Source organism: Mercenaria mercenaria, chromosome 10, assembly GCF_021730395.1.
Source record: "Mercenaria mercenaria strain notata chromosome 10, MADL_Memer_1, whole genome shotgun sequence".
Classification (NCBI taxonomy): domain Eukaryota; kingdom Metazoa; phylum Mollusca; class Bivalvia; order Venerida; family Veneridae; genus Mercenaria; species Mercenaria mercenaria.
The window spans coordinates 1983699-1996107 of record NC_069370.1 but is presented as its reverse complement, the minus strand read 5'-3'; the positions used below and the strand labels follow the sequence as shown (position 1 = coordinate 1996107).

Here is a 12409-nt window from a genome sequence, read left to right as displayed (position 1 = left end):
CAGCAGAATCAATTCCCTGTGCAGTGTCCTATGGCTCAGCCTGCTTTTCTACAGCTTCCTCACTGATTTTATCGTATCAGTTTCAACGTACCGAGTGCTGGTTTTTCCTGTGTACGTTTTTAATGATGTTTCACTCCTGTGTCCTGTTATGGCGCGTTTAGTATTTGCGGCGTCTTTGCAAATGCGTGGCTCTGAGGTTGCGTTTGTGGTGCTCTGTGCTTCCGAGAAATCTACCCTCACCTGTTATCTTTCCAAACTTGTTCTCTCTTTTTCTAGGTCAATATAAGAACACGGTAGGGGATTAAAAGAGTGTGGTTTGACGCCCTAAGACTGGTTTAAACTCCCCATTGACTGTGCCAAGGTAGTGTCCTTCATTATGTACGTTTGTGTATATATCGTTTGTATTAGTACAATACATGTGCTCAGTCTACATGTACACACATCCCAGTTTCCACACGGAGTGTTGTATGGGCGGCTGCGTTCTATGAATGTGGCTTTTCCTGGCTGTCTTGTACAAAGTTGTTATCTTAAACTAGCGGCAAAATGACTGCTGTTTTGTAATTTTGTAAAATGTTCTTTAGATCAGCTGCCTCTTTTCTGTAAGTTTCAATCGTCGTAGTTCCAATGAGACTATACTTTGTTGTAACTTTACTTTCAATAAAAGTTCAAGTATATTGGATGAATTGTAGTTTCCATCTAGTAATCTTGGCGCTTTTTTCTTGTATTGTCACAATTTTGCCAGTGTCATTTTCTAAGTAAAAAGGGCAAAATTTGAAATCGGATAAAAACAATGCATTTAAATATCGAAACACATTCAACTAATTTCATAATAATGTATTTTCTTAAAATTCTTAAAAGTATGGTATGAAATTTGGTTGAGAAGTCAAATCGACGTGAATAAGTGCAAAATAACTTTCAAATCTTATTCACAAAACTTACTAATACACAGCAGTAATGTTAAGGTTCAAATCTCAACAAAAATACAATTATCCTTCTTTTTATACCATTTAAAAATGTCCTCAAATTTTCCACCATACATTTTTATCAATGAGAAAGATGGCGTCCATCCCAAGTTGAGGTGACGTGCGTTAAAGTTTTGCCTGTTTAAGCTAACCTGGCACGAAAGAAAGCAAAACTCATTTTTTTGTTACACTGGTGTTCTACAAAACCTATTTTCTTCTTTATACAAAAGCTTGATATTTCGTGTACTTCCAAATAGACCTCTTTTTTCTTATTGCAATCATAGTACCACATCCTTATTCACAAACTACTGAATATTACAGGTGTCCATGAGTATTTTATCAATTAAGGAATAGGGTTTTAGCTTTTGTGATAGCTCAATGTCCGGCGCCTGTCTGTCGTCTGTCGTCTGTCAACATTTAGCTTGTGTATGCGATAGAGGCTGTATTTTTCAACTGATCTTCATGAAATTTGGTCAGAATGATTACCTTGATAAAATCGAGGCCTAGTATGAAAATGGATTATCTTGGGTCAAAAACTAGGTCACTAGGTCAAATAAAAGAAACCCTTGTGTACGCGATAGAGGCTGAATTTTTCAATTGATCTTCATGAAATTTGGTCAGAATGATTATCTTGATGAAATCTAGGCCGATTTTGAAAATGGGTTATCTTGGGTTCAAAACTAGGTCATTAGGTCAAATCAAAGAAAAACCTTTTGTATACGATAGAGGCTGTATTTTTCAATTGATCTTCATGAATTTTGGTCAGAATGATTATCTTGATGAAATCTAGTCCAATTTCGAAAATGGGTCATCTGGGGTCAATTACTAGGTCACTAGGTCAAATCAAAGAAAACCATTGTGTATGCAATAGAGGCTGTATTTTTCAATTAATCTTCATGAATTTTGGTCAGAATGATTGCCTTGACGAAATCTAGGCCGAATTTGAAAATGGATCATCTTGGATCAAAAACTAGGTCACTAGGTCAAATCAAAGGAAAACCTTGTGTATGCAATAGAGGCTGTATTTTTCAATGATATTCCTGAAATTAAGTCAGAATGATAACCTAAATGAAATTTAGGCCGAGTTTGAAAATGGGACATCTGGTGTCAAAAAGTAGGTCACTAGGTCAAATCAAAGAAAAACTTTATGTTTGCAATAGAGGCTGTATTTTTCAATTGATCTTCGTGAAATTTGGTCAGAATGATTGCATTGATGAAATCTAGGTCAAGTGCAGATATGGGACATCTGGGGTCAAAAACTAGGTCACTAGGTCAAATCAAAGGAAAACCTTGTGTATGCGATAGAGGCTGTATTTTTCAATTGATATTCCTGAAATTAAGTCGGAATAATTGCCTTGATGAAATCTAGGTAGAATTTGAATATGGGTTATCTGGGTTTAAAAAGTAAGTCACTAGGTAAAATCAAAGAAAACTTTGTGTATGCGATAGAGGCTGAATTTATCAACTGACCTTCATGATTTTTTTTCAGAATGATAGCCTTGATTAAATCTAGGTAAGGTTCGAATATTGGTCATCTGGGTTCAAAAACTAGGTCACTAAGTCAAATCAAGGAAAAACTTTGTGTATGCAATAGGGGCTGCATTTTACACTGGATTTTCATAAAATTTGGTCAGAATGGTTGCCTTGATGAAGTTTAGGTCAAGTGCGAATATGGGTAGTCTGGGGTCACAAACTTGGTCACTATGTCAAATCAAAGAAAAACCTTGTGTATGCAATAGAGGCTGTATTTTTCAATTTATCTTCATAAAATTTGGTAAGAATGATAGCCTTGATAAAATCTAGGTCAAGTTCGAATATGGGTCATCTGGGTCAAAAACAAGGTCACTAGGTCAAATAAAAAGTACTTGTTTATACTTAAGATTTTTGCTCCAATTTTAATGATAATTGGTCAGAATATTTTTTTCCATGAAATCACTAGGTCAAACATAATTACACTGTTATGGTGTATTTCTCAGGTGAGCGACCTAGGACCATCTTGGCCCTCTGATTTTTATCTCCCCGTCATCAGTTTCTTTAAAACCCACCCCTTCCTCATTTATGCACGAAGTGTAAGGTAAGATTTATTCATATGATGTACAAACAACATTTTGTCATGTTTTACAGAAGGATCGATAAAAACAGATATTATAGATTCTTTTCATATATGTTTACACTGGACATACCTTACATACAAAGAACTAATAATACTAAATAGGTAATCAAATAGAGAAAAGTGGAAACTTCACAGGTCGCTCAACACGACAAAAACGAAAATGTTGCAGGCTCGGTTTGACTGTAGTAGTAGTGGAAATTCATACTACCGTCCACGCCCTCTAGCCCAGGGTTGAACAGAACTCAACATTTACACATGCTAAAAGTACAAAAAGCAATTTAGAGACATCCGCAGATGTATTCAAACGGCGGCGAACATGGAACCTTCAATGATACACGTGTTGAGGCGTGTAATTCCATGAAGAGCGGCGTTTGGTCCCCAGATAAAGTAAAGGGTTTGCCCCAAACGAGAAAACAATGGGCAGAACTAAAAAACTGGAATTTAGGAAGGGGATCTGAGGTTATGGAGCACTTCCAGGCGGGATCAGGACATTTGGCCCCCTGCCCACCCCCAAAGTGGACTGCTGGACATTTGCTCCCAGTAAAAATGGTAGATAGGACATTTGCTCCCCCACCCCCAGTGCTTATTTCTGAAATGAACATTTACATTTACCCCCACCTACACCCCAATATTTTTGTCCCCCATTGGTATTGTTTAGGAACTTAGTACAAAATATTCATCATATTTTAGGTGGCAGTGTCTTTGTTTCTTTCAATCTTGTAATAGATAATTACCAAATTAAGGTTAATTATCATAACAAAACAACAAAAAACACAGTTTTATCTTTTGCATATAGAAGAAAATATTGTGTGTGTGTTGGGGTGGGGGTAGGGGGACTGTCCATTCCAAAAAAAACAACAAAAAAACATGAGGGGAGGGTGGGGGTGGGTGGGTGGGGGGGGGGGGGGGGCAATTGTCCTACAGCCCATTTTCAAGGAGATTTTTTGCATTTGTAGGAAGTGTAAACAAACCATATTATTCTTGTGTTCATTCTCAAATTTTAGCTGTCAGTTTAGAAGATATTCCATAGTATTGAAATCTCTCTTAGAAGATACATTACCCCTACTTTTCTTGGTGTTTTATGGTGGTTTATAGGTCATTTAAGAACATAAGGCTACTAATTCTTTCTTTTAAAATTGGCCTGGTTCTGTGTTACAGCTCTCGGCAGATTGTTAATTTCATATAGAACATATAGTAAATTAATTTACTGTTGTACAGCCTACAAACGGTGCAGGTTTCCGTTCCGCCATTACGGACTTTTATCTATCACAAAAATCAATAAACCCAATAATCAAATATCACTTCTACCCGACGGATTCGTTGATTTCCGTTGTAATTGTTGTTTGTTGTAGTTACACGGGTACAAAATCGATAATTAACAGCTTTGGTCATTATCTGACTGGACATATTCATATATTTACAGGCAACGATTTACTTGAATGACAGCTATTATTCTTCTTGGTTGCATTCATTGCTACCAAAGGATCTTTTTACAGATTTTATTTATATTAAACTGAAAAGCAGAAGAAGTAAAAAATATGTCTAATAATACTGTATTATTTGTCAAATAAAAGTAATATTTAAGATGGTATCACGTTTTGAATTTCTGGAGAATGATAAAAAACAAAGAATATTCAGTTCTTTCCAAAAATCGTTATGTTATCAATCAACCAAATAGTTTCCTTTTCCCACCATAAAGGAACACTTCTTATATCTTAATATCGAGGTTAGGTACCTTTATTACAGAAAATAAACAAAAACAATAGAAATACTAACGTGACTTGAGTGAACTTAACAAAGCAATTTCAAGCATAAATATTGATTTGGAATGTAATGTAAGTTACACACTACAATGTCCTACTAAGATACTCACAAAAACAGCACTTGCAGAATGGAGGGATGAAAATAATTTTGACAGATCGTGAAAACTAATGACACATTTTGACAGATGTTTGATGACTCATGACCTAATTAAAAGTTTGCCGTTGTTATCTTCCAATTTGATTTTCTTAAAATGGCTTTTCTATATTGTAGCTTACAACTCATAAATTCATAAATTAAAACAATAAAACATATATTGTTACCTTATTGTCGTTTTGTCTATCCAAATCACGTAAGAATTCCTATTGTTTCAATCATTTGTCACTAACTAGAGCAACTCACAGTGTTGCAATCACTCAAAAGTTCAAAACACATCCCTTATTTTCAAATAGATATTGAGAATTTATGTAAGAGCAGATGTACTTCATTGTGTATTGCAATGAAGCCGTGACGTGTCCTTAAGAATTTGAATATGTTATCTAAAATATTCTGAAAGACTTTGCGTATCACAAACCTAATACATAATTTTTTGATTTATGTTAGAATAATATTACAGAATTATCTTACAGCTGTATTGTAGCACATAAAAAATAAATTGTTAGTTTAGATTTTATAATAGCTATAAAATAAGTTAATTCACCCGTTTAGCGTACACAAAGCGGACTGTCTATTTAGTCAGGTTCACAATTTAACACTTGTTATTACATCAAACATAATCCTGAACATGTATCTATGAACACAAAGAAATATTTACGCACAAAATACAGAGTCTATAAATAAACATTAAAAACAGGAATTACATATATTATACAGCAGCACTGAAGTAATATTTTACACAAAACACGAGTCGTGAAATAAAAGACGCTTGGTGCACTTTTCAGACGTTGATATCATTTGAAACCCTACAATACTTCCAAGTGAAACACTATCTTCTACATATAATCTTTGACTTTTTTATCAGTGCCATAAATTCCTCTTTCCATTATAATGATTTGTCACTGTTAATTCAAAAGCTGTCTAATAGTTTTTGTTGAGTCTTCCTGCTGTAATAAGATTAATGAAATAAGTGTAAAAATCATACAAAGTAAATCCCTCAGTGAAAGAAAAAAGGCTATATAAAGATAGAAGAAAAAGAAATATATATTACGATGCACTAACGATAAAACCATAAAACACATATCACTAGTAGTAAGTGGGGTAACATGAATTTCCAGGCCTAGGTTGTAACAACACTGACCAGATATTGCTTACCCTAGGCAATATTGTAATACACAATGAAATCTAAAGGGTGATCAAACATTTGATACAATCAAATTATTTTATATTATTTGAAACGAAAAATGTAATTGTTTGCAATCGTGGGACTAAAATAGATAAATAATAATAACAATAATAATGTCTTTATTTCAAGAGGCAACACAACTGGGCATGCGAGCATCCATAATATTTACATACATACTGTTACAAGATTCAATCAAAATGTTTAAGAATATATACAGTGAGAAATTATATAAAAAGGTGAAAAATAAGACTGTAAACAGCATGATCCACAATGCTAAAATGTAATGAATACTAAAGACCCATAGGACTGAAGCAGTTTGTTGCCCACCAGAGAATCCCCACAAGTTTAAGTTTTCAGAATTTCAAACATCAAAAGGTTAGATAGATAGATAATACAATTTTCAAACGAATAATTAAAAAATATACCAAAAACAGGTATTAAGTCGAAATGAACAGACAAAAGGATTATGACTCTTACATTTTAACTTTATAATATGATTTTTTTTTAAAACTACTTTGATCTTCCATAAGTCACATAGCCTTGATGAACTAATAATTTGCTTTCTTCTTAATCTCCTTTCAATCTTTCTCTCTGCATTAGTTTTATGTCGATTTTTATCTTCAAGATATATGTATATCCTGTGTATTAAAGGTTCTATATGTACAAATATCAAAGCTGGTCCATATGTGAAAACCGTTCGGTTTCCTTAAAATGCATTCAAAATAGGTTTCCGGGTAACATACATGCTATCGTTGATCACAGTGGAGTCGGCCAGATGACGATACGGGAAAAAAGTCAAATATCACACATGACTATACTCCTGTCATTAGACATTTGATGTGTACCATTTGGTGAAGAAAAAACAGATTCGTGAAAAAAGCGACATACAACAATATGTGGTATGAAGTTTAAGCTTATAATTCTGTATGGGGTTAGACCTGTAATGGGGCCTCCGTGGCCGAGTGGTTTAGGTCGCTGACTTCAAATCACTTGACCCTCATCGACGTAGGTTCGAGCCTCACTCAGGGCGTTGAATTCTTCATGTGAGGAAGCCATCCAGCTGGCTTACGGAAGGTCGGTGGTTCTACCCAGGTGCCCGCTCGTGATGAAATAATGCACGGAGGAGCACCTGGGGTCTTCATCCACCATCAAAGCTGGAAAGTCGCCATATGACCTATCATGTGCCGGTGCGACGTTAAATCCAACAAAAAATATTTTCTGACATCAAACATGACTGCTTTTTCTTCCTCATTTTGCTTCACTTTCTCTCTTTCTTCCCGCTTTCTACTTTTTGCTTCTTTTTCTTACGGTTTCTTGTTTCTATTTCTCTTTCAATATCTAGAACCATTCTTCTTTCCAATTCCGGAAGGGCGCCACATTAACTAAAATATGAAACTAACCTGATATACCATAGATATATATTTATTCTAACAACAACAAATAATACGTATGCATCACTTGTCGTTGCGGTGGCGAGTGCAATGATCCATTACCTTATTTTATAAAATCATTGTTGTAATGTTACGGGTGAGGGGTTAGTATGATATTAGTGAACGTATAACGGAATGATATATAGTACAATATAAGCGATCAAGATATAGGAGATTGGCCAGGAGGATTTTGATTGTAATAAGTGATACGCAGGACTTGAAATAATAATTGAGTTATTTCCCCTTAATAGACCTTTCTAACGTAAACGTAATTACTAAACGGAATACTGAATCCGTAAAATTTTAGGTTAATTTGTGGTCTATGGGAGACAATTCCATCCAATAGTAATGCAATAGTATCTCCCTTACATCATTATTTGCAAATAACATTTACGGATTCAGTAATCCGTTTCCGATTTACGTTTACGTTAGAAATGTCTAATAGTAAGAAATAGGAAAAGGAAAGAATATAAACGAAAACAACAGGCTGAATAAGTATTATGTTTTTTAACTGTTTGTTTAATGCAATGGGTGTTAAACATTCGACCCTACGACAAAACCATATCCCTCAAAAGTCGCATTCCACAGCTGAATAGGAGTCAAGAACTCCTGGTCCTCAGCTTCTTAAGGATCTGGCTGATCATGGTCTGCAAGCTGCTGATACCATGTTGGGTCTAAGTCCTAGCATTAAAGATAAAACCGTATCCCTCAATTTACACATTCCACAACTGGGTCAGAGTCAAGAACCTCAGATCCTCAGCTTCCTCAAAGCTTTGGAATGACAGCTGTGGGATGCTAAGTGTAAGAAAAATGTGTTATATGAGAATGTATTGGTTGTTGTTAGTTGTTTTAAAAAGATATTTTAGGATGACAATAAATCCTCCACTTAAAAGCAGAGAAATATAGTCTATTGGGAGGAATACAGGGTCCTGGCTATGATGTTATTTAGGAAATATATGGACTTTCAGCTTTGCCACTGGAAACGTTCTATGACTACAAAAAGCAAGTGATAGTAATATACCTGTAAATATGCGTTACGGTAAAGTTCGAATATAAGAATGCGTTAAGGGTTTTCAAAAGTAGCAAGTATGAGTATAACAGAGTACAACTGTGTAATTTAAGAAAGCGCTTTAAATTTACTGTTCGTAAAAAGAAGCGGGCATATAAAATTAAGCAAAGTTGAAGAATAAAAAACTCGAGATTTTCGGAAGCATTTTAAATAAAAAACTAATAAATCCGATCACAATATCCCAGTAGAGGAGGTCAAATCTTATTTCTCGGAATTAGGACAAGGGTAGTTGATGATGCTGAGTATTTTAATGAGAACAGTGATTTTAATTTGAATAGTCCTACATTTGATGAACTAAATGCGCCTATTAATCTACAAGAAGTTACCTCGGCAGTTAAAAAAACTGAAACGAAACAAATCTTCGTGCCCAAGTGATAATTTACTTAATGAGTTTTTTTATTGAAACTATCGATATACTTGGAAGTCATATTACTGACTTATTTAACAAAGTTTTCAATTCTGGTTATTTCCCGGAAATCTGGACACAAGGTTTTATAGTGCCTATCCATAAGAAAGGGGATAAAAATATACCAAATAATTATCGTGGAATCACTTTACTCAGCAATCTTGGTAAACTTTTTACCAGCATACTTACGAGTAGAAAAATGGTTCGAGGAAAACAATGTTATTTCGGACTCTCAGTTCGAAGGGTCGTAGTACAGTCGATGCAATATTTGTATTACAAAGTTTAATTGAATGCTTTAACACAGAATTTAAGATTGCCTTGCGCCTTTATCGACCTGCAAAAGGCATTCGACTCGGTCTACCGTAATGCCCTGCGGTTCAAGCTTTATGGTATGGGTTTCTATGGTAAGATACTAAAAATGTTCAAGGCCATGTACGCAGTGGTAAAATCTTGTGTTAAAAGTTATAACCAGTGCTCAGATTTCTTCAAAATATCCATTGGCTTAAGACAAGGTCTTAATAATTCACCGGCATTATTCGCCCCTTTCTTAGAAGACTTAGAACTATTTTTACAAGATACAAATACATCAGGACTGACTTTATATGATATATGTGTAATCATCTTACTGTTTGCTGACGATATGGTTATTGTTGGAAATTCTGTGCAGGACTTACAAAATAGCTTAAACAGGTTATGCGAGTATTGTGAATACTGGAGTTTACAGGTCAATATAGAAAAAACGAAAGTGGTAGTGTTTCGAAAAAGGGGTCCAGTTAAACGCAATGAATGTTGGTATTTTAATGGTCACCTTTTAAAAGTAGTAAATTACTTTAATTATTTGGGCGTGGTATTCAATTACACTGGTTCATTTGTATTACATAACAAGTATGTAATAGGAAAGGCACTAAAAAAGCAACAAATACATTGTTATGCAATTTAAGTAAGCTTGAATTAAGCCCATCTATATCTCTACAACTATTTGATTCGTTCGTTGGTTCAATTCTTGAATACGCCTGTCCAATTTAGGGATTCTCTAAGTCCAAAGAAATAGAACGCGTACACTTAAAATATTGTAAGGCAATTTTGGGAGTCAGACAAAGCACCAGTAATGCGGCCGTATACGGCGAATTGGCACGGTATCCGTTATTTATCTCGAGACATTTTCAAATTATTAAATACTGGTTACAACTTCTGTCGTCCAATAACATACTACTAAAATACATTTATAATGATTTGTTTAACAGATGCTTAAATGGTAAAGCTAACTGGGGCCAGTAAAGTTAAGCACTTGCTATGTCAGTATGGCTTTCCTGACGTCTGGAATTGTCAGGACAGTGTAGATTCCAAAACATTCTTGCCCATTTTTAAACAAAGGCTAATAGACTGTTACGTCCAACAATGGCGGGCAGATTTACAAAGTAACAATGTTCTTAACAACTTATATTCTTATGTAAAAGACGACTTTGTCCCAAGTGATTATCTTCACTTTCTTAATACAAAAACCTTAAGTCAGGCACTAGCCAAATTGCGTGTTTCAGCCCATAACTTGCGAACTGAAACAGGTAGGCACGGTAGAAATCGTATCAAAAGGGTCGAACGAATCTGTCAGCTATGTGAGTCGCGTGACATAGAAGACGAGTATCCCTTTGTCATTAAATGTAAAGTATATGAGCAGTTACGACACCAATTCATAAAATGAAATATTGAATCTTGAAGCTTAGTACGTAGTATGTTTGCGTGTGTATGTGTTTTATAATCACATGAGTCAGTAAAATAGCTCTTAAAACGAGAAAATACACTCTATTAAATTTTTGACCTTACAGTTCATTCTCCAAATCCATATCCTAACTATTTTATTTTGAGTTTTCAAATTAATTATTTTTCTTTCCACTGTGCTTGTAACAACAAGAGACATTAACTATTTAAACAAATACTGATATAATGAAAGATCGTATGTGTAATAGAAAAATATTGTTTGTAAAGACTTATCGATATAACATATATTTTGAAATGACCATGTACATTATGAATATGATATGAATGTTTTGTACAACGAGGTACCTGTATATGTGTACAAGTTGAATAAACTATGTTCTGTTCCTGTAAATATGATTAAAAATGTGTTATTGTCTACCGAAAGCTGTTGCCCTTAGATACATAAGGCTTAGCATATCCGTCAACAAAGTGACCTTTTTCACACATGAACTTCATTAAAACAGACATACTTAGTACAACCACTAAAGGATGACTGATGGACAACTTAAGGCCTTTTCTGAGTTATTTGTTTCGACAAATTTATCTGCTAATACCCCAGTCACACATACAGCGCGGATAGCTACGTCTAACCACGTATAGAAACGTAGTAATCCGTATCAATCCGTACCAACACTTGGTCAAAACGTATTCAAGACTTATCCCAAACTCGCAAGTTTCTCCAACTTTTGAACATGTACAAAAGTTTGAGCGATCCGTAGCCATTTGAGCGTGACTTTAGTCCAACTTGGTTGAAACTTATTCATCCGTAGTTAAACGTACTAAAACGTAGTTATCCGTACTGAAACGTACCTTGCCATAGTCATGCTTATTGATCTGTAGCTGAACGTAGTTATCCGAGGCTGCCCGTACTTAAGCGTAGTTCAACGTAGTTCACCGCAGACCCGTCCACGCGCTGAGCAAGTTGCCAGGCGCAGTAAAACGTACCTCAACGTAGTACGCCCTACCTATTCGTACTTATTCGCGTCCTGTATTTATGTTTTGTTCCCCGTTTCTTACCATTTTTCCCACACTAAGACGTACTGCTCCATGCTTAATCGTGCCCGACCCCTCCACAGACCAATCCCATCCGCACCGTACCTCAACGCACTGACATATCCGTATGTGTGACTGTAGCTTAACTCTTTTTCTTCAGCTTTTTATACATTTAATATCTTTTAAGCACATTTAAAGCTTACAAATTAGCTAAATAACTACTAGCCACCGTAGAAATAAATAGTATCTTCTAAACTTAACTATTATGTATACTGCTACATTAACTTGGCCCCACTATGTCACTGTCTATTTATAACTGTCATAACAAAGTAGATACTTGTTGATGCATTACCAAAGAATTAATCGAAAAGCGAGGTGCGCAGTGATATTTGCTGTAATTGTTATATATATACGCGTAGCGAGTGTGTACATTTATTGATTTACTATTTGAAGGATTAATAAGAAGTGACATCTGGCTCGGTAGTTGGTGAGTAAATGAGTTAACGTATACTGTGATGTATAGTGTATAGTTTGCTTAAATAACTTGAAATATGCTATAATTATATAGATCTACGCAC

General features: G+C 35.0%; 2 protein-coding genes across 14 annotated transcripts in view; one reads left to right on the top strand and one right to left on the bottom strand.

The window, feature by feature from the left end:
• LOC123559918 (nascent polypeptide-associated complex subunit alpha-like) overlaps window positions 1–12409 on the bottom strand; it is a 193863-nt gene that overhangs the window by 89746 nt on the left and 91708 nt on the right. The gene's annotated exons all lie outside the window — the stretch shown is intronic.
• Window positions 1–12409, top strand: part of LOC123559920 (equilibrative nucleobase transporter 1-like) — a 97435-nt gene that overhangs the window by 4734 nt on the left and 80292 nt on the right. For 7 of the 13 annotated variants that reach the window (XM_053552113.1, XM_053552111.1, XM_053552109.1 and 4 more), the window contains exon 1: window positions 12165–12318. The exons of 1 other annotated variant lie outside the window; for it this stretch is intronic. The gene's annotated coding sequence lies outside the window, so the exon portion shown is untranslated. Of the gene's footprint in view, window positions 1–12163; window positions 12319–12409 lie in introns of those variants that run through there. 5 more of the 13 variants (XR_008372556.1, XR_008372557.1, XM_053552116.1 and 2 more) reach the window with 1 other exon arrangement.